The sequence below is a fragment of the Crinia signifera genome, chromosome 1 (genome assembly GCF_055691185.1).
Source record: "Crinia signifera chromosome 1, ASM5569118v1, whole genome shotgun sequence".
NCBI lineage: Eukaryota > Metazoa > Chordata > Amphibia > Anura > Myobatrachidae > Crinia > Crinia signifera.
Window position 1 is genome coordinate 48095110 of NC_139217.1, and position 22466 is coordinate 48117575.

Consider the following 22466-nt stretch of genomic DNA (forward strand, 5'->3'; position numbering starts at 1 on the left):
GGCTCTCAAGACCCACTTCTTCACCAAACCTAGACAAATCTCACCTTAACTCTCTGTTCCATGCTTATTGTCTACCCCATCTGTGTCACCCCTGTTTGTCTGCCCCTCTCCTTTAGAATGTATACTCATGAGCAGGACCCTCTTCCCTAATGTACTCTTTCTTAACTTACTTAAACCATTTTTGATGTCACCAAATCTTGCCGTTTTCTGCCACACTGATCCTCATTCCAGTGTCCTCTGCTGATGCAGCTAGGTGTACGTAACCTGTACTTGTCCTCTATTGTAATTAACTGTAAGTCACTGTTTTGTTTATTTAATAATGTACTTTGTAATTGGGCACTGCAGATGCCTTGTGGCACCATAACAAAAGCAGAACTCAAAAATGTTTGGAAATGCGTCAAATGTTTGTACACTTTAGTATGGTTTTCAATTGGATTTCGCTTTTCTAAATATTGGTTTGTCCAAATGTTTCAGTTCATTGAACTCCTGTAGAACAGTTTGATTGAATTTCAAAAAAGGCATCTCTACTTCCATTTAGTCGTTGTAACTTTCCGGTTCCACCACAAATCTTAGTTTGTTAGATTATCATTCTAAACAAATAATTTTTTTGTTTTTGTTTTTTTACACGGCTTCTCATGCCCACCTTGGTGACTCCCTATTATTTCCAGACAGGAAAGCTGAAGCAGAAACCTGGAGCCATCTGAAAAGAAATTTAACACAGATGTAAAAAAGGCTAAAACTATTTTATTATGTATCCGTTTGTTTGTTGCAAATGAGCATTTGGCTGTAAAATTCTGTACAGTCCACAGCTGCTGATGTCATAATTGTATCTCTGTCAACACTAAACACAAGACACATACTCCGGGGGATTGGCGGTTTACCTGTAGGCAACACCAGTTCTTTAAATTCAATGGGTTGTAAAACCTGGCTGACTCACCTGCATTGTATATATGCTATTGTCATGGGATAATGAATAATTTATTTCTAGCATTACCAACTGACAATATAAAGAGGACCATGATGTAAGAGGCAGCCTGTCTGGGACTTTCCGTCGTTGCAAAACTGCGCAAAGAACAGCAGAGGGTAGAGAATCCCAATTACATTTTCCTTGAAAGATAAAGCAGTGGAGGTTGGTGGGATGGGAAGGAAAGGGAAAAGGGGGTTGGGTTAGATATGGGGAAGAGGAGAGATTTATCTGTGTGTATGAGGAGAACCTAAAGTTGGGGGGGGGGGGGGGGGCAGCAGAGTGGGCCATACAGTGTCTGGGTAGCTTCTGGAGATGGGATAGTTTAAGCTAATCCAAGAAAGCCAGTCTTGTGGGCTTGCTGGTGATCCAGTCATGACTACAATTGTGTAGGTAGTTATTTTCTCCATCTGGGTGAGGTGTAGGAGGTGAGGGGAGAAGAGCAGAGTGGCTCTCCCGGATTTGGCTGCTGCTGGAACATGGGATATAAATAGGGGGCAAGGAGGAGTAAAGCCAGGAGTCTCTGGTCATTATCCGAGAATGGCATAGGTATTGTGTAGCCATAAGTGAGGAACATGCCTCTTTGACCACATCCTCTCCAGAAGGGAAGGTGGAGGGTAACATGGCCCGAGTTTATCTGAGGTGTAAGGCTTTTTCGGCACCCTCTGCAAAACGTCAACCTACTGATCACCAAACCCCACACTGTCACCAATACAAGTAAAAATGTAGATATATTTTTTTATAGACATCCTTAATTGTGCGATAAGCGTTTTTGCAATCTGTTCGATTGTCAAATGAATGTGCATGCGTATAGATCCTAGAGCGTATGCGCCAGCCAAAATAGTAAAAAAAAAAACAGCAAAAAGATTGAATCGCAATCCCCTCGCAGTTTGACTGACAGGAAGTCGGCGTTTGTGGGTGGAGCAAAAAAACACAGATTTTGACTATATTTCTGTGCGATTTTAACTATGTGATTTTGACCATACTAGAACACTAGATTGTATACAAATTTGTCAACATTTTACCTGCGATTTGTGCTAACTTTTTTCAGATTCTGACAATACAATCAAAATCGAAAGTACACATTGCACCGTGTGTATGTGCCTTAGGACAGTTCTAGTGACACAATTGTGGTAACATTACACTGGGCTCTCGTAATATACTGTTTATGATCGAAGCCGGGGCTGCTCGGTGCAGTAAATAACCCAAATCAACAAAATCTGAGTAATGTCTAAGGGTTTCCCTGCCAGACTCCTTGAGAACAGGAACAATGTTTTGACCTAGAAAGAGGAAGAGAGGATGGACGACGGCAGGAAATAATCACTCTTTGTCTGCCATCAGATTCTGTTTATAGAGAGGAGGTGGAACAATGTGTGCTGAAAGTGTTCAGGGAGGAGTAGTACACAATATAATGAAGGTTTTAATATGTATGCTAGATATAGGCAGCCAGCACCAAATTTCAAGTTGATGATGCCACATACTTTGTGGATATGGGATCCAATCACATTGTCAATAATGCCATAGCTGCCTACCCTCCTGCATTCTGCAAGAGACTCCCTGAAATAGCAGTAATCGCCCTCTCCCCCTCATTAGTCTAGCAATCTCCCTCATGTCACCTAGCCCACATTACACTGTTACATCATAGGTACCTCCCCTCCTGCATTCTGCAGAAGACTCCCTGACATAGCAGCAATCTCCCTCTCCCCCTCATTAGTCTAGCAATCTCCCTCATGTCCCCTAGCCCACATTACACTGTTACATCATAGTTCCCTCCCCTCCTGCATTCTGCAGGAGACTCCCTGACATAGCAGCAATCTCCCTCTCCCCCTCATTAGTCTAGCTATCTCCCTCATGTCACCTAGCCCACATTACACTTACATCATAGTTACCTCCCCTCCTGCATTCTGCAGGAGACTCCCTGAAATAGCAGTAATCGCCCTCTCCCCCTCATTAGTCTAGCAATCTCCCTCATGTCACCTAGCTCACATTACACTGTTACATCATAGTTAACTCCTCTCCTGCATTCTGCAGGAGACTCCCTGAAATAGCAGCAATCTCCCTCTCGCCCTCATTAGTCTAGCAATCTCCCTCATGTCACCTAGCCCACATTACACTGTTACATTTTTGGGGAAAAAAGGAATGAGAGATAGATACATTTACATTGAATCATCAGCGCCATTTCCCAGCACTTTACCAAGTACAGTATCTCTTACTAACTGCTTTGGGGCTCATCTACATTTGTATATAAGTCATTTTAAAAGATTCCTCTCAGATGTAGCAGTACACACCCACGCTTCTAGGTGCCACGTTCACAATCTCTTATCACAATCTATCCATATATGGAACTAAACACGCCCTTTTGGAGGAGCATGACAGACCCCCTCAATGCGGCGCTTTGCAAAATTTTATTACCAACTATAATCTCCCTGAAACTAGTTTTCAAAAGTAGGCAAGTATGAATAATGCATGTCTGCATCAATGTCAACATTATGGTTCAACATCTGAAATTTCATCATGCTCAGAATTACAACACTTCAGGTCCAAATGAGAAGGTTAGGGACCAGGTGGAGATTAAGGTTAGTCAGAGGGTGGGGCGGGGTTAGAGTTAGGCACTAGTGGGAGGGTTAGGGGTCGGTAGTATGGATAAAATACTTTCCACAACTGCAAAGGTCTGTACAGGAAGTGACAGTCACATGACCGCTGGGACACATACACCACACTGAAGACACTGCTACAGAACCTGGTGACCACTGGGCCACCAGGAACTTTAGGTCATCATTCTAACATCAAGACGTGTCAGCCATGTAGACATGATGAATGTCAACATGGTCACTTCAACATGCTGCATGCCGACCTGATACATTTCAACCATGTTGACCTGAGTGAACTGCTTCGGGGAGTTTTACACTCGCCGGGCCGTTTGCTCCAGAGGGGGCAGGCGGGGACGGGCAGGCAGCTGGAGCAGGGGAACGCCCAGTGTTTTAGGGGCATTCCCATGAAAACGTTGGGCATTCCCTGGGAACAAAGTCAATTCCAGCTCGGGGCGGGCGGCTAATGTCACATGACGTCTGCGTCCCGTAATTCGGGCATCTCCGTCGGTAATAAAAGTCAGACTGACTTTTATTACCGAAGGGGAGAAAAATCATACGATGGTCAGCGATCATCGAATGATTTCTCTCCCCGTCGGCCGCATCTGAGGGGCTTGGTTCTCGTACACATCTCCTTGCAAGAAAAGAAGAAAAACCATACACGAATAAGAAGTAGATGATGAAGAAGGATGAGGAGCGTGGACCTGTCCAAAGGCTGGAGGACCAAATTACGGTTGGGTTCTACTGTGTGGATGCGCCATAACATTCCTCCATTCTGGCAGGATATCCAACAGCGCAGGAGATCGGTTAATTGTCTTCATATTGTATTTTTATTGTAAGTGGGAAATGATGTATATAATCATGAACATTCCCACTGTCTCCTTACATGTCCTATAGGATTTTGTTGAGTGAGAGAACACGAAGGAGGATTTCCAAAGAATCCTGGATGTTGATGATACTTCCAGTAAAAGTCGAGGGTGCTTAAACTGGCCTCAAGGGCAGTGGCGTAACTAAAGGGCCGCAGCCCCCGCGGTGGCGGGGAGGCGCCGGGGGTCTGCGGGCGCTGTTGTTTCTTCACCAGCTCCCCACTGCTTGTGGTTGCAGCGGGGAGCTGGCAGGGGGGTCCGTGCGGCGCGGGGGTACCTGTGGTTAGGGACTCGGGAGAGCCTGGAGGTCCCTGCGGCGCTGATTATGAGTTGCCGGGGTCCCTGCAGCAAAGTGGAAATACTGCGCTACTGCCGTGCGGCGGCGCGGGAAGCACTTCTGACTTTGAAAACACTGGACGCATGCTGATTGGCTGAATTTCAGCCAATCAGTGTGCGGCCGCGGCCAGTGTTTTCATAATCAGCGCCGCAGGGACCTCCAGGCTCTCCCGAGTCCCTGACCACAGGTACCCCCCCGCCACTCGGACCCCCCTGCCAGCTCACCAGGGGGGGGGGGTTTCTTGTCTTTTAACGTGGGGGGGGGGGGGGGGCGACGATATTGTCCCGGCGGGGGGGAGCAAAATTTTCTGTTACGCCACTGCTCAAGGGAGCGTTAATTTGATTTACATGATGACTACTTCAGAAGAATTTGGAGGAGGAAATACGTGTCACATTTTGGGCCCTTTGTGTTTATATTGTTTTTTGCACCCTTGTTTGTTAATGGTTATATTTATTTTTGCATTACGGTCTGCCTTACGGCAAGATCGCTGCTAGATATAAAGTGGAATGCCACCTCAATAGGCAGAGATTAAAATGCAACATTTGTATAAAGGCAAAGACGCTGTTGTGCAACAGGACGCACTTCCATCGACTCAGGACAAGAATGTTCTATTTCATTTGTAATATATGTAAAAATGAAATTATCGATGTGCAATAATTTCTACATGAACTACCCAGTGCTGCAAGTAAGGTGGTACCCCATGGTTTGGCGTACCTGTAAGAAATATGTTGCAGGTATGCCGTACCACTTGCCCCCTGACCTACTGTAAAAAAAATGTAAAACCCCGCTTCTCCCTCTAGACTGCACTAGACTACACAAAGAAAAATAAAATATACTGTATCATCTATCTTGTCACATGCAGGAACATCAGCAGCCTCTGTCCTACTGAGACAGGAATCAGGAGATTTGTAACTGTGTAATGTAATGTAACTGTGCTCGGGCCTGGGGCTCCCCTGACAATAGGGGGGGCCCGGGGTCAGTATCCTTGCACCCCCCCCTCCTTAATCTGCCTATGCTTTATGCCTGTTATGGGGTTTACATTCATCCCAACAGTCCCTGTGACCCTGTCCCGTTCACGGCCACCTCTACTAAGATTCCGCTGGCGGGATTCAATGTCCCACCTGCTGAGCGCTGAAAAGGGGGCGTGGCCGCGAGAAACAGCCGTGGATTGTCGAGATACAGCCGTGAGCTAGACAATCCATGGCCGTTATCCGCAGAACGGGCCCAACTGCTTTTAAAGTCGGAAATAGCGGCAGGAGATTGAATACCCCTAATAGACTAGAATTGTTCTATATTAAAGGTAGTTAAGACATCCAGCTGCTGTATCAGTTTGCTTAATACACTTTGACATGTTACCCTAGGCATTATTAGCTGAATTACATTATATAAATACATGCAGGCTCCTATCCCAGTAATCTGCCCCTATTTGGTCATCTGCAGATACAATGGAACTTGTCACGTCTTCTGACGGAGATCCCCTCAGAGTCTCTGGGATCACACCTGTAATAAGCAAGAGAGACAGTGAGAGACAGGTTATCCAGGTGAGCGAGGCTGGTAATTATACAATGAGCGGAGAGGCCCCTGGAAAGCCATTTTTCCCAATCCCGGAGCCTCCCTATATAATTGGAACTGGGGGTGGAAATAATTGGGCCTTCAAGCATTTGGAAGCAATTAGATAATTAAAGGGAAATAAACCACATTGATCTTAGGAAAAACCAGGGTTCCCGACAACAATTTAGAAAAAAGATTTTCGGCTTCGCTGTTAAAAGCAATTTACATTCATGTGCATCACGCCTTATGGATTGTGCTACAGGACTTGGATATGTCGTGCTGCCAAATGAGGAATTGTAATATACATGTAATGTACTATAATGTGATCTGGGGCATATTAAATGAGAAGGGGCCCTGTGTGCAGCCTCTGTCCGGGCCCTCTCTAGCTGACAGCACAGTAGACTCTAGGCCAGATGCAGTAAAGCTTCAAAAGGTGATAAACTGGAGAGTGATAAAAAACCTACCTGACATTTTTCGGTACTTGTTTAGTTTCACGGCGGCAGCTCTACGCTACGCTGACAACGTAGCCTAAGCTACGTTGTCAGCCTAAGCTACGTTGTCAGCGTAGCCGGTGCCGTGAAACTAAACTAGGGGCCACCGCTGGAGGGGGGATGAGCAGCGACTATCTAGTCCACCGGAAACCCCCGTGGCAGGCGAAAGGGGAAGGTGGGTGGGGAGGGGGCAATCAGCCTACCAGAGCCGGAACCGGATGTCCGGCAGATTCGGGCCCCAGAGCCCGGGCGCCGGTGTCCTCCAGGGCCCCCCATGGCAGGCGAGAGGGGGCAGCAGGTGGGGAGGGGGCACTCAACCTACCAGAGCCGGGACCCGACGTCCAGCAGCTTCAGGCGGTCGCGTTCGCCCGCAATTCGGGCCCCAGATCCAGGGCGCTGGGCTGGATATCAACCTGCAGGATGGGATTTCTCCCGGCTCCGCAGGCCGCAACCGCCCGCACCGGAGGGCCCCTACAGGGCAGGAGATTGCACACCAGGGAAACTGCGCTTCTTGTGGAGGAGGGGAGCGCCGGGGACATCGTTGAGGGTAAGTATAAAGCACTGCAGTACACACACACACACTATCAACACATATTTCACACACTAAAACAATCCTATCCCCACTATCCACATCATACCCCCAGTGTCCACGTCGGTGTGGAGTTGAATTTATAAAGTGTGGCGAGCCACCGAGCCTGAAGTGTGGCGGATACGCGGCCACTCGCCACGCTTCGGGCTCGATGGCTCGCTGCACTCGCCATCAACATCAACTCCACGCTGACGGGGACACTGGGGGTATGAAGTGGATAGTGGGGATATTAACCATTGTGCAGTTTCAGGTCTCCAGAAGCATTTACGTAGTTTACGTAGGCAGCATAGTGCTGTATTGGTATTCTCAAAACAGCACTACGTAAACTACGTCACTGCAGCCCTGAAACTAAACAAGAACCCATTTTTCAAACCCAGCCTGTAACATGGCAGGTAGGAGCTGATTGGCTGGCTGTTTATCCCTTTCCATTGTATAATTTTTTGAAGCTTAGTGCATCTGGCCCTCTGAACACTATTGGCCCTCTGTATAATGGGCGACCCTGGTTTAATGTGAAAGTGCCGAATCCAGGTCGGACCCAGGATCAAGATCCGGCATCCGACCCGGCATTGCAATGTGAAGTGGTATTACTTTTAGACAAGCCATTCCCTAAATCATATTCCTAAAGTGCTGGAATTGCAATATCTAATATTAATTCCAAAACACTTTTCGTATAAGAACCATATACATTTTTTAACCAGCTTTAATCATTTATATTCTAATGTGGAATGGAGAAAACTCTTTCCAGACGATTCCAATAAAACACTGGGAAATTGGGAATACAATAATACATATTGAAAAACCTCAGATTGGATTAAAAATTCTTAAAACTAATTCTTTCCACCCGATAAAAAAAAAACAACAACTAAAAAACGTAAAAAAAGGAAGTAATGGAATTCAAAGCAGATGACGGCATAAACGTGGGGGGGGGGGGGTGTGTGTGACTGATGATTTAATCTGAAACACAACAACGCCTTAACGAAATGTGGTAAAATGTTCTGCACGAGTAGTGAGAAAACGTACAGAATAGGGAAATATTTTTATGGTTTCTGCACGAACAATTCTAGGCCAAATACACAAAACAGACAGAACTGGTTCTATCATTGAGAAATTTCAGTTTCATGGTCAAACACAAGTAATATTACACTCCCTTTACACACACTCAGCAATGTGGAAAGTTATGCGACTTGTACCAACAGCATGCACGCCTCACACTCAAAACCGACGCATTTCACTCAGTGATAAAGTCGGAAATAAGATGGCTATGGCAGGGATGTCACTTGCCATGTTGACATCCAGTGCCGCACTCACACAGGGAAAGGGCGTGTGGCTTAGCTGGAGTGGCCTCATGAGAGGGGCGTGGCCTTGTGGGCTGAACCCCTGTTTTACTCACTCTGGGGGTCGAGGAGGTGCGGATTGCCCCTGGGGACTGCTGTGATGACTAATGCACACTGAGGACTTTGTGGCCCCCACTGCTTTAGATGGGAAAGCCGGAAGGACCAACTGATCAGATGAATGTCTTCTCAGTGGTTCTGCTGTAACAGTGGGGCAGATGTATCATAGCAGCGCTTATCGCGCCGCTATGATACTTCCTGCTTCGCCTAAATAGCGAGGCGAAGCAGGAAGGGACATTGACAAGATGTATTAACATCTTGTCTGCCGAAGCGGGGGAGCGTTAACTCCCCCCTTCGGCAATGTCCCTTTCTGGAGATAGCGCATCAGTTAATACTGATGCGCTATCTCCTGTCCCCCGGCCGGCCGCACTGGGCATGCGCGGGATCTCGCTGTTCACGCAAGATCCCCAGCGCAGCCCAGACCTAGCAGCAGGGACAGCGCTGTCCCTGCTGTTTAGATAGGGCTTCGCCAGCCTGATGCTGGCGAAGCCAAACTCGGCTTCGTGCGGAACGGTCAGCGATGCTGACCGTTCATACATTCGGCCTGCTATCATTTTGATAGCAGCGCCGATATGGACAGGGGCGCATAGCCGCATTACCGCATCCCGGCACGATCATACATGGGGGAGAAGCGGTATCAGTGCACATAACGTGCGCTGATACCCCTTCTCCCCCATAACGACGGATCATACATCTGCCCCAGTGAGTGCTGTTGGAAGTTTGCACAGCGTCTACTCAGTCAGACTGGGGGGACTCCCAACTGCCCCAACCCCCCATCACAGGACACTGCCAGCCGCGGGGAGGGGGACCATCCAAAAAAAACAGGATGGTCCCGCAAATATCGGGACAGTTAGGAGGTTTGGATAATCGCTGGATTTGCACATTCTCTAATTGGCTTTCCACGCTGAATAATAATGTTAGCTGATCATGCTGCAAAATGATCTATTGATGACAGGTTTGTCTGTGGACATTTGGTTGCTTTATATTATATTAAATTCTAAACGATGATAGGAGTTATGTTCCCATCATGATATAGTGCAGTTTCTCACTCTACTGGAGCACAGTACTTGCCGATTATGGATATTTGGAGTCATAGGCGCCGATTTTGTGGGTGCTCAAGGGCTTGAGCACCCACGGAAATTGATGAGCACCCATGGGGTCCCAAGTCGTGCTGCGGGGCCGCAGTTTTACTACTCATATATTATACAGCACACTTCCGTCCTGCACACCGATAAGCAGAGCAACCCGGTCCCCACCACACCCCGTGCACTCTTACGTCACCTCACGCACAGCCGCCGGGAGCCAGCACCAACCTCCCCCCTCCCTCTCCTTCCACTTCGTGATCACACACCGTCGGCATCCGTCTCAGCCTGTGGCAGCTGCTGCAGCACAGTGCAGGGAGGCAGCTTGCTCACCCCAACAAGCGGAGCGGAGTAGGCTGGCAGGAGCGGAACCGGCATCTGACTGTCCTGTCAGCTTCTAGTTTCTTCTTGGGGTGCCTGCATGGCCATGAGCTGACAGGTTCATGTGAGTAAGGTCAGTAAATCCAGTGCACATTGCTCTACTGGACCCAAAATAATAGCTGGCCATTTATAAAACCAGAGCTTATATTACAGCAGTCAGGGAATAAATGCATTTATGTATTTGGCACTGCGGGGGAATTTATGTACCTGCACTGTGTGGGCATTTATGTATTTGGCACTCTGCTGCTGTAATTTGAATATTGGAGACAACTGTGCTGCGTAATATGAATTGGTATTATTTTGTGGCCACGCCTCTTCCCCATGAAGCCACTCCCCTATATTTTTGGATTGAACACCCACCAGCAAAAACATAAATCGGCACCTATGTTTCGGGTGAAATGTAATAGGGTGAGAGAATCAGAAATTGAGCAATGTGATAAGAAATCTCCAGGTTTTTTTTAAAAAGGGGCAATCATTTTCACTGCAAAATCAAACTGGTTTTGCAGTGAAAATGATTGCCCTTTTAAAAAAAAAAATAGAGATTTCGGTACTTGTGTGGTTTCACAGCGCCACATTGTCAGCATAGTGTTCCTGTCAGCATCAGCGTAGTGTTCCCGCGGTCAGCATAGTTAGTGTAGTCAGCATCCCTGTCAGCATCAGCGTTGTGTTCCCCGCATGATCGCCTCTCCGTCGACGTCCGCCAGTGCAGGGGATCTGTCGGTTACCAGCGCTGTGTGAGAGGCGCTCACTAGGCTGGGGACAGCAGCAGCTCGTGGGGACGGTGCGGTGACTGTGCTGCTTGACGGGGACACTACGCTGACTACGCAGGGCTGTCGCTGGGACACTACGCTAACTACACTAGGCTGCCATGGGGCTACGCTGACAGTGTAGCGTTAGGTGGCGCAGTGAAACTACACAAGTACTGAGATGTCTTACTGTCTTACCAAATCTCTCTGATTCTCTCACCCTATTACATTTCACCCTTGGTTACTTTTCATAATAAAATTGCAATGTCAACCTGCAATGATCAAACCAATAGGTGGCGTTTGTGGAGCTAAGAATAAACCACTGCAATAAATGCTTAATCAATAAAGTAGCACATTTCTCTACTAGAACATAATAACATTTAGCTATAGGAGTATATTTATTAAAGGGTAAGAGCCCAATTGCAGATACAGCATTTATAGCATTGGGGATAACTGTCACTGGTAAGATTCAAAATCATTTTACATTTTGTTATTCTTCGAAAAAAAATATAATTTTACCACATAAAAGTTTTCATACTTTTATATTTTAAAAAATAGATCTTTTGTAAGTTTATATATTTATACATTTTTTTAAATTGGATTTTCAGTCCCGTTTACACAGGAGTGAGCCAAATGTGCACCATTTGGGAAACCAATGCCGTGAAAATTAACTCTTACCGCTCTGGGGCCAGTGAAGCCAGTGCATCCCCCCTGACACCCCCCCCCACCACCACCACCACCACCACCACACACACACACACACGCACACTGCGGGACACTCAGTGGCGTAACTATAGAGCGTGCTGGGGATGCAACTGCTATGGGGTCAGGGTCTTGGGGGGCTCCAAAGCTCAGCAGACAACCCCCTCACCCTCTTCAAGAGACCCAGCGCAGGACCACGACACATGAGTGAAATTGGCGGGTCCCCGTCCCCTGGCGCTGATCGCAGAACCCATCTGCTCCCCCTTACTCCCCCCACTGCGGCTCCCGCATTATTGGAGGTTCCCGCAGAACAGTTTGTGAAACCAAGTGCCTCCCCTTCCTCCCCAAGTGCCAGGTCCTGCACTATTGGAGGCTCCCACTCCCCCAGCACTCTTTGTGGAACCCAGCGGTTCCCCTTTCCTCCCCCGGTGTCGGCTCCAGCACTGTGTTAGATTATAGCGCTCAGCGCCTGTCTCCATACACTGTCTAGTGTAAGGCTCACAGTCTGCCTTGTCCCCTTGCAGCTAACGCAGTTAGACGTCACCCTGAGTGACAGCTCGCTTCAGCGAATAGCAGGGCAGAGACCCCTGACCCTGCTGGCAGCGTTCCTCTTTCCTGTGAGGAAGTCCCCGCGTAGTGTGTGCCTCAGAGCGTATGTGACTCCGTCCATGCTGTTTGTAGCTCCACGTGCACCGGAGCGCATAGGAGCAAGTCCCCGCTGTAATCCCGTTACCAGCGTGACCTTAGCACAGGGAGATCAGTCATCATTGGCAGCAGCAAGACTGGGAGAGATACCGCAGCGTAAACCAGCAAACTGTCATTGACCCTGCACGCGCCAAGACGCTACAGCTAAGTAACAACCAGAGACTGTCGTTCCCAATGTACCAGTTTGTATTACCGCTTGAAGTTAACTACTAAAGTACTGTTGTAACCTACAAGCCTGCCACTTGAATAAACCCTTCATTTGGTTATATCTTCTAAGTGTGAGGTCTGACAACCACACTGCACGTACTTATAGACACTCTGCCAATAGGTTATGGGCCCAGCACGTCACGTGCGCGAAGATTAACCCCCTGAAGACAAAGTGCTAGCGCAGTACATAAAAGAACACAAAGGAATTATTTCTGAATTGCCATTTGTGGAAGAGTTAACGAGAATGCACAGTACAGGGCATAGCATGAACTTTCCAAAGCTCAAAGGCTCAGAGAATTATACTACATGGAAGTTCGCTATGGAAATGCAGCTTAAGAGGGAGAAGCTATGGAAAGTCACAATAGCCCCAGGAGATAGTCCAAACCCAGAAGAGGTAGACAAGGCCATTGGCACAATAGGCCTGGCTGTGGAGCAGCATGTTTATTCTACTATCTGTGGGAAGGAGTCCGCTAAGGACATGTGGACAACTCTACAAGGTGCTTATGAGAATAAAGGCTTAATGAGAAGGATAAGTCTGAGACGCACACTGTATGGAACAAAGTTGAATGCATGCAAGGACATGAACGATTATATTGATAAGATACTATCGATAGCTCAGCAATTGGCATGTGTAGGAGCAAAAGTGGATGAGGAAGAAGTGGCGATGGTAATGCTGCAGAACTTGACAGAAGAATTTGACTTTCTGGTTGTCGCACTGGAGTCAAATGAAACCAAGCTTACAACTGAAGTTGTGAGAGCTAAGCTACTACAGTTCCAAGAGAGAATCCACAAGGATGCCATAGCTGAGGGTTCTGCCTTAGTAGCAAAGGGTGCGAAACCCAAGAAATGCACATTCAAATGTTATGTGTGCCACAAAGTAGGGCACAAGGCTTCAGAATGCAGGCTGAAGAACACTAGTGGCATGCACAAGCGGCATGATAAGAAGAACGAGTCAGCACTGAATGTAACAGACAAGCCAAGGAGGGATCTCTGGTACATGGACTCGGGAGCCTCTAGACACTTCAGCTGCAACAAGGAGTGGTTCAATTCTTTAACACAGTGTAACCCCACAACAGTTACCGGGATTGGTGAAAAGGTCCTTACTGCTTCAAATGTTGGGACAATCACAGTGAGACTAAGAATTGAGGGACAGACAGTAGTCACAGATATCCAAGACGTCCTGTATGTACCAGAATTGGGAAGTAACCTCATCGCTATCAGCGTACTCGAGGCAAAAGGCTACAGAGTCCAGTTTGCTAAGGGCAAGTGTATGGTGCATAATGAAAGAGGGACTGTAATTGCTTCAGCAACCCGATGCAACCAACTATACGTCCTAGACACAGAGAAATGTGTAGCTTTGGCAGCCTCTGCTGAAAATGAGTCGATGGAACTCTGGCACAGACGTTTGGGACACTTAGGATATGATAATGTCCAGAAACTAGCTGATGGGATGGCAACAGGAATCACAGTGAAGGACACCGGAAGACCTGTGTGCGAGAGTTGCATAAAAGGCAAGCAGACCCGCAACCCATTTCCCAAGTCAGCAGGCAGAGCAGAAACACAATTAGCTCTGGTGCACACAGATGTGTGCGGACCAATGGAAGAGGAGTCAACCAGTGGTTACAAATACTTCATGACTCTCATCGATGACGCCACAAGAATGACACACGTATACTTCATAAGGAAGAAAAGTGAGGTGGTCAAGAAAATTGTGGAGTACAAGAACCTAGTGGAAACTCAGACGGGCCTAAAACTAAAGGTCCTGAGGTCCGACAATGGGGGAGAGTACGAAAATGAAGTTCTAACCGACTTTCTCAGAAAACATGGCATAAAGCATCAGCTGACGATGGCCTATACGCCTGAACAGAATGGCGTAAGTGAAAGGGCGAACCGAACAATCGTTGAAAGAGCACGAGCGATGGTGAACGATGCTGGCCTGGAGAAGAGTTTTTGGGCAGAAGCTGTATCTACTGCAGTATACCTGAAAAACAGAACACCTACAGTGGCCGTGAAGGGAAAAACCCCCTTAGAGGCCTGGTCTGGGAAGAAGCCAGACATCAGTCACCTCCGTGTCTTTGGGAGCAGAGCTTATGCGCATATACCAAAGGAGAAAAGGAAGAAACTTGACCCAAAATCAAGACAGTGCATATTGCTAGGCTATTGTGAGGAGAGCAAAGGGTACAGGCTCTGGGATGCAGAGAACAGACGTCTTCTAAAATCAAGAGATGTGATATTTCAAGAGACAGCATCACCCACAAAAGCAAAAGAGCAAGAAAAGCAAGCACTAGTAGAGGTATGTGAAATAGAGAGCATACCTGCAACAGAAAATACTGAAGAAGGAAGCGAACCAACTAATAGAGCTTCTGTAAGAAGAAACAAGGGCATACCAGCCAGGAGATATGAGGAAGAATATGCGAATATAGCTTTCAGTGAACCTCAGAGTATTCAAGAAGCGAAAGCGTGCAGTGATTGGGCGAAATGGAAATCTGCAATAGACACAGAGCTATCAGCACTGAGAGAGAACGATACTTGGACCATAGTAGATAGGCCAAGCAACCGCAAGACAGTCAAGAACAAGTGGGTCTTCTGCAAGAAGTTAAATTCAGACGGAGAAGTTGCCCGTTACAAAGCCCGTCTTGTTGCTAAGGGATACACACAGAGATCCGAAATTGACTATGGGGAGATATACTCACCTGTTGCGAGGTATAACACTCTCAGGTTAGTAATTGCAGTCGCCACCTTACAAGACTTACTGCTATACCAACTAGATTTCGACTCAGCATTCTTAAATGGAGAGCTACTTGAAGAAATCTATATGGAATCACCAGATCATTATGATGAGAATGAACTTCAGACAGAGAAAGTGTGTCTTCTGAAGAAATCCATATATGGCCTAAAGCAGAGTGGTCGTTGCTGGTACATAAAATTGGACACAGTACTACTTGAAATGAATTTTATTAGATCAGAGACTGACCACTGCCTTTATCACAAAACTCTAGGAGAAAAGTTGTTCATCATAGCAGTCTATGTGGATGATATACTTATAGCAGGTCACGAAGATCACATCACAAGTGTGAGAGATCAACTGAAACAGAGATTCAAGTTGAAAGACTTAGGTCCAGCCAATCATCTGTTGGGCATAAGAATTGTTCAAAACCTGAAAGAAGGAACAGTCACAGTCGACCAACAAATGTACATCGAGGCAACAATCTTGAAGTATGGGATGGCAGACTCCAAGTCAGTGAATACACCAATTGACAAAAGCATCAAGATTACAAAAGGTATGTCACCAACCACACAAGAAGAAGCAGAGGAAATGCAAGATGTTCCTTACAAGAACGTGGTTGGAAGTCTTATGTATGCAAGTATTGGAACCCGTCCAGACATCACTCATGCAGTCAGTCGGGTGAGCCAATTTGCAATAAATCCTGGAAGACAACACTGGATCGCAGTGAAGAGGATTCTGAGATACCTAAAAGGTACGAGTTCCTTGAAATTAAAATTCGCCAAGACAAGCAATTCAAATTTGAAAGTCTTCTGCGATGCCGACTGGGGAGCAGATGAAGATGATCGTCGTTCCCACACCGGTTACCTGTTCACACTGGCCGGAGCAGCAGTTAGTTGGGCGAGTAGAAAACAACCAACAGTTGCTCTCTCAACAACTGAGGCCGAATACATGGCTCTTACAGAGACATCAAAAGAAGCACTCTGGATCAAAGAGACTTTGTGTGAGTTAGGTCTACTTTATGAAGAAGAGACTATCAGTATCGCATGTGACAACAGGGGAGCAATAGATCTTTCCTGTACTACCAAGCATCATGGAAGGTCGAAGCACATCGCGATAAGACACCACTTCATCAGAGAACTAGTGGAGAACAAGTCCATCGATGTTGAATACATTGCAAGTGAACAGAATGTCGCTGACATGCTTACAAAAGGACTGTCGACAAACTTGCTTATTAAGTTCGTGAAGGACTGTGGACTTGTCTAAGTTCAAAATGTTGATTTGAAGTTTTTGATGTTCTAAATGTCTCTTCTCTCTAACCATATTTTCGGTTACAGGTATCACAAAAGGACAAAGCATTGTGTTAAGTTCTTTTATGTAGCCGAAGACAGCCTTGAGCGAGGGGGAGTGTTTGATTATAGCGCTCAGCGCCTGTCTCCATACACTGTCTAGTGTAAGGCTCACAGTCTGCCTTGTCCCCTTGCAGCTAACGCAGTTAGACGTCACCCTGAGTGACAGCTCGCTTCAGCGAATAGCAGGGCAGAGACCCCTGACCCTGCTGGCAGCGTTCCTCTTTCCTGTGAGGAAGTCCCCGCGTAGTGTGTGCCTCAGAGCGTATGTGACTCCGTCCATGCTGTTTGTAGCTCCACGTGCACCGGAGCGCATAGGAGCAAGTCCCCGCTGTAATCCCGTTACCAGCGTGACCTTAGCACAGGGAGATCAGTCATCATTGGCAGCAGCAAGACTGGGAGAGATACCGCAGCGTAAACCAGCAAACTGTCATTGACCCTGCACGCGCCAAGACGCTACAGCTAAGTAACAACCAGAGACTGTCGTTCCCAATGTACCAGTTTGTATTACCGCTTGAAGTTAACTACTAAAGTACTGTTGTAACCTACAAGCCTGCCACTTGAATAAACCCTTCATTTGGTTATATCTTCTAAGTGTGAGGTCTGACAACCACACTGCACGTACTTATAGACACTCTGCCAATACACTGATGATCTAGAGACCCGACATGAGGGGGGGGGGTGCTGAAATTGGCAATTTCCCCTTCCCCTGGTGCTAATGATGAGAGCATCAGCCAGGGGATTTGTTATCACTGTCATGGCCTCCGGTGCTCAGCCAGCAGGCAGCGGCAGGCAGCAGCATGTCAGTGCATCGAGCGGGTGCTGGTGCCCACACAGACCCCACTGCCGCTTGCTCCCCGAAGCGGCTGCTGGGGCTGCCTTACAGTAGTTGCACCACTGCCTGGAGGGTGTTTGGAAGCTGCATCCCCTGGCTCCGGCCCCAGTGCTATTCATGAGACACAGCAATGGGTTTAGCAGCTCCCACACCCGGTGCCAGACCCAGCGCTAATCCTATCCTGAGAGGCTGAGACCCAGCAGGGGGATCAATTTGGAAATGTAATCCAGAAAGGGGTCGTGACTTTGCGGAAATGCTGCAAGCACGAGACCACACCCCTGTTTTTGTCACTGTTAAGGGGACACACACTGCGGGACACTGGTCTCTTGTCTTGCCAGAAGATTGTTGCCTCCACCTTTGGTTTATTGTTCACAGGTTACACCTACACACAGATTATCGACACTTTGTAAGCACAATACTGCAGTAAACCTTCATAGTTCCTCTGAATTCCAGCTACATCTGTGGGCTGGCTGGAATGCTGCCTGAAGCAAGGTTTGGTGTTTATTTTTTCTAAACATATATTCATTCAAATTTAATTTGGTTGAATGTTTTTTTGTTTTTTAGTAGAGTAAAGGTGCAAAAGTACTAAAATGTGTCACTTGATTATTCACAATGAAAAACTTTTTATTATTAGTTAATAGTTAGTATATATATATCATGCTTGCCTACTTGGCAGCGGCTGAGTGAGGCAGGGGGCGGGGCTGTCACCGGGGCAGGACGGGGTGGAGCCACACGAGAAACTGCTTGAATGGAGGCGTGGTCAGAGCGATCACGTCATTTTGGCCATGCTATGGTCAACATTCCATCTTCAATAGAGCTCGAATCTTAAGTAAATTTACTCCTTAATATAATGTTTCTTTTTATCTATAGAGCACAAACCTGGTCATAGTCCACTTTTTACCCCAATTTTCCAACAAGCAAATTTCCAATGCGTTTCGCCCAGATGGACTTCCTCAGGGATGTTCAAATATTGGTAGTTCCTCCTATCTTGATATAATCGGAAGTGGACTGTAGAATTAAGTTCAAAATTGGCCTCTTGGTACTGTACTTCTACTAATCTCCAAAGTGTGATGTGGCATAGGTAGGCATTAAAGGGACAAAACCAATTTCAGGAGAGTTCCTATTGGTATTAGTCTCCAGCTTTAATAAGGTGAATAAGAATTTCATCACTTAAGTAGAAGGATTCTCAGTGGAAAAGTTTTCAATTTCAACCTATAGCTAGTAAGCTTGCGAGCAGGGCCCTCCAACCTCTATGTCCGTTTGTAATTACCCAGTTTGTGTTATCACTGTTGATTCCAATTGTAAGGAACAGAATATGTTAATAAACTGTACAGAAGCAGTAAACAAATAAATAAATAAGTACCCCAATCCTTCTTTGTAGACAACTTAGCCAACAGCTCTTGTCTGCCTTACACACACACACACATATCCAGAATTTGTCCGGCACTCCCTGCTTTCTGTAAATCTCTGCCCGGGTGCCTTCCCTGATGGATTTCTCCACCAATACACCATAGAAAAGAAGCAGGTTTCACTCCGGGTCTTTAGGTGAAAAAATGTGTATTTTTACTTGTGTGAACGGTCTACGCCGTTTCGGGATTACTCCCTTCATCAGGACCAACACAAGTAAAGGATTAAATGAGCATTTGGGATTAATCAATTTCATTTAATACCCATCAGGACACGACCCCTAACTCGTTATATCAGCTTGTCGCAGGGTAACATTAACAGTGAGGGCCCAAAAAGAAAACCTGGCTAAAAAAGAAAGGCCACTAACACAACTATGGTAAAGTCGACACAGTATGTCGACAACGCCCTCAACATAGCAATTGAGGGGTGGGCGTTAATGCATCTTATCACAACCTAGACCGGGGCCAATAGCCCAAAGTAAGTCTAAGGAGGAGATCACATGGGGTGCAAAACGTAACTATATGTAATCTTATGCACCAATAAATAGTTGTTTTTTTTAGCACAAAATCGGCTACAGCAGCCGTCTTCCAGGTCAGAAAACAACAGCCTTTTTAAATAACATGAGCACTGATGCAGGAAATCACTGGCACAACGCATATTAAAAGATTGTTTATGTCACGGTATAACATTGCAGGTTTAATGATTACTTTGTGTTTGTTGTAGATTGTTAACCCGAACATTGCTATGGGAACCGGCAGGAGGAGGATGACACGGTTCCGCCGGAAACAGGAACTGCAATACGGCGAGTGGACATCGCGCCGCACTGCCAGGTGACCCGGAGCAGCGGGAGGGGCAGCAGTGATTGGGGGGGTAAGTCTTGTCTATATATTTCTTGTGTGTGACACCTTGTGTTTATCCTGACGAAGGATAAACGCCAGCGCCCCAAAACGTTGAAGTTACATTAAACACGTTTTTGCAGTGTACCTACGTTTTTCAAGACTCTGAGTGCCGCTCGCTTTACCAAAGGTCTGTACTATTGGACCCAAGTGGTCCCACCTGAAGGCACCGGAGCAAGTGGGTCCCAGGGGACAGCAGAGTGCCGGAGCAAGCACGTGGCATATATATACATATATATATATATATATATATATATATATATATAATCCATACCAGTGGTCGAAGTGGAAATTTTGAAGTGGGGGTATGGAAATTTTGAAGTGGGGGTATGGAAAAGTAAAGAGTGAATATAGTGCGCACCTTCGGACACCCCCCTGTCCATCAACGTCCCCTGCCAGACTGCCCCGTTGTACAGGGGTATTACAAAAGCACAATATGCGCTGCTGAGTGATCAGAGAGCATCCTGAGGGGGGGGGGGAGTTTTTTTTTTTATCTTCAGATTAAAGTGGCGGTATGGCATACCCCCGTATACCGCCCCACTTCGACCACTGATCCATACATAATCAAGACAAAGTAGGCATTACCTTAGTGTAGTACATTTTACTTTTGATTTTCTTATTTCTGCGGTAGTAATAAGAATGAGGCGTACATTTACCAAAGTTTCTAAAAAAATTAAAAGAGGTGCTGTTGATAGAAACCAATCAAATTCCAGAATTTTATTTTCAAGAATGCAATAGAGATAGATGGAACCTGTTTGGTTGCTATGGGCAACATCACCACTAGAAGATTTAAAACATTTACCGCTAAGAGTTTGTCCTCTGTGATGTGCTAGTTAAATATTACATACAGTATACTCCAAGATATCTTGGAGTATATGTAATCTGTTTGTAGTTATACGGCTAATGTACTAGAGAATGTAAAGGAACATTAGTATGATTATAAAGAAGGTCTAGAAATATGTATCATAATACATTACAGCTATTGAAAGTATTTTTATGTTTACAGAAAATTTTCAAATTTCAAAAAAATCTGTGCACAATGATACGGTTACTGCAAGACTTCCATCCGCCTTGTAACGGCGGCTGTCAGCAACTCGCTGGGTCTGATGACAAGATCCTTCTTCTCCCTGGCCTTATTCAAATGATCTTTACTCAAGGATGAATATCATATTTTGCAACAACAGAAAACTGTGATGAGGAGGATGAGGAGGGTGAGGACACAGGAGCCAAAGGAAATTGTATTCAAAAGCACAGTAGGAACAAAAACAAATTCATGAAATTAATATGGATCCCGGCTCAGAACTAGGATTGATTTTAATGGGTCTGCGTTGATGTATGGCTGAGTACTTGAAATCATGTTCCGATATATGGATTTTTTATCATGAAGCATGTCTAGAAACTTGAATGAGTTTAGGAAATGTGATGTAACATGAAGGCCCCCTTACCCTATGCTGAGATATCGCATTGCAGCCTTGCATGAGATACTGTACCTTGGCAACTACCCACCACTAGACTCACTGGCAGATAGGATCATATACGATGCGGTTCTTATACATACGATGTATTGTATGTGATGCAATACCATACTTGGCTACCCTCCTGAAATTGCCGGGAGGCTCCCTAAAATCGGCTCCAAGGGGGGGCGGGACTAAAATTACAGGAATTGTGTCATTTTGTGTAATTTAAGCCCACCCACTGTTGGCAGCCCGGAGTTTGTGTGGGTGGGGGTGGGGTTTGGTGACATCATCTTCATAACACCCCCTGGGCTTCTCGAAATCTCGAGACTGCGCATCAGATCTGAATCGGAAGTAAATGACATACGATATGACACTTTTCACACGATTTATCAGCCCGATGGATCGATAGCATGTAAAAAAAAGAGCCAACTCGTACTAGTGCATGGGGGCCTTAAGGCAAATTTTCAGAATAAAATCAGTTTATGCAAACATGTTGTGGAACTGCTATGGGGACAAAGCCCTGTCCCTGTGGCCTTGTTCACCACTACTTTGGTAACAGGGAAAGGTAACATAGGGCCTTATTCTAGTTCACTCTTTCTGACAAAATCCTTCTTAGATGGACAAAACCATGTGCACTGCAGGTGGGGCAGATGTAACTTGTGCAGAGAGAATTAGATTTGGGCGGGGTTTTACTTCAAAGTGAGATCTATATTGCAGTGTAAAAATAAAGCAGCCAGTATTTACCCTGCACAGAAACAAAATAACTCACCCAAATCTAATTCTCTCTGCACATTTTACATCTGCCCCCCTGCAGTGCACTTGGTTTTGTCCATCTAAGAAGGATTTTGTCAGAAAGAGTGAACTAGAATAAGGCCCATAGTAACATCGTAATTAAGGCTGAAAAAAGATGTGGTATCCGGACTGATAGAAAGTGATATGGTCGACCACTAATGGTCGACAGGGTCAAAGGTCGACAGTCAAAAGATCGACAGGGTTTAAAGGTCAACACAAAAGGTCGACAGGCAATAGGTCGACATGGTCAAAAGGTCGACATGGAAAAGGTCAACATGAAAAAAGGTCGACATGCAATATTTAAAAAATATTCAGCCGACATGTGCCGACAGGTGGTATTTCGTGCCCTACCATCCACTGGGGCGCAAAGGGAGAATAAAATAGTGTGCCGAGTGCAGCGAGGCA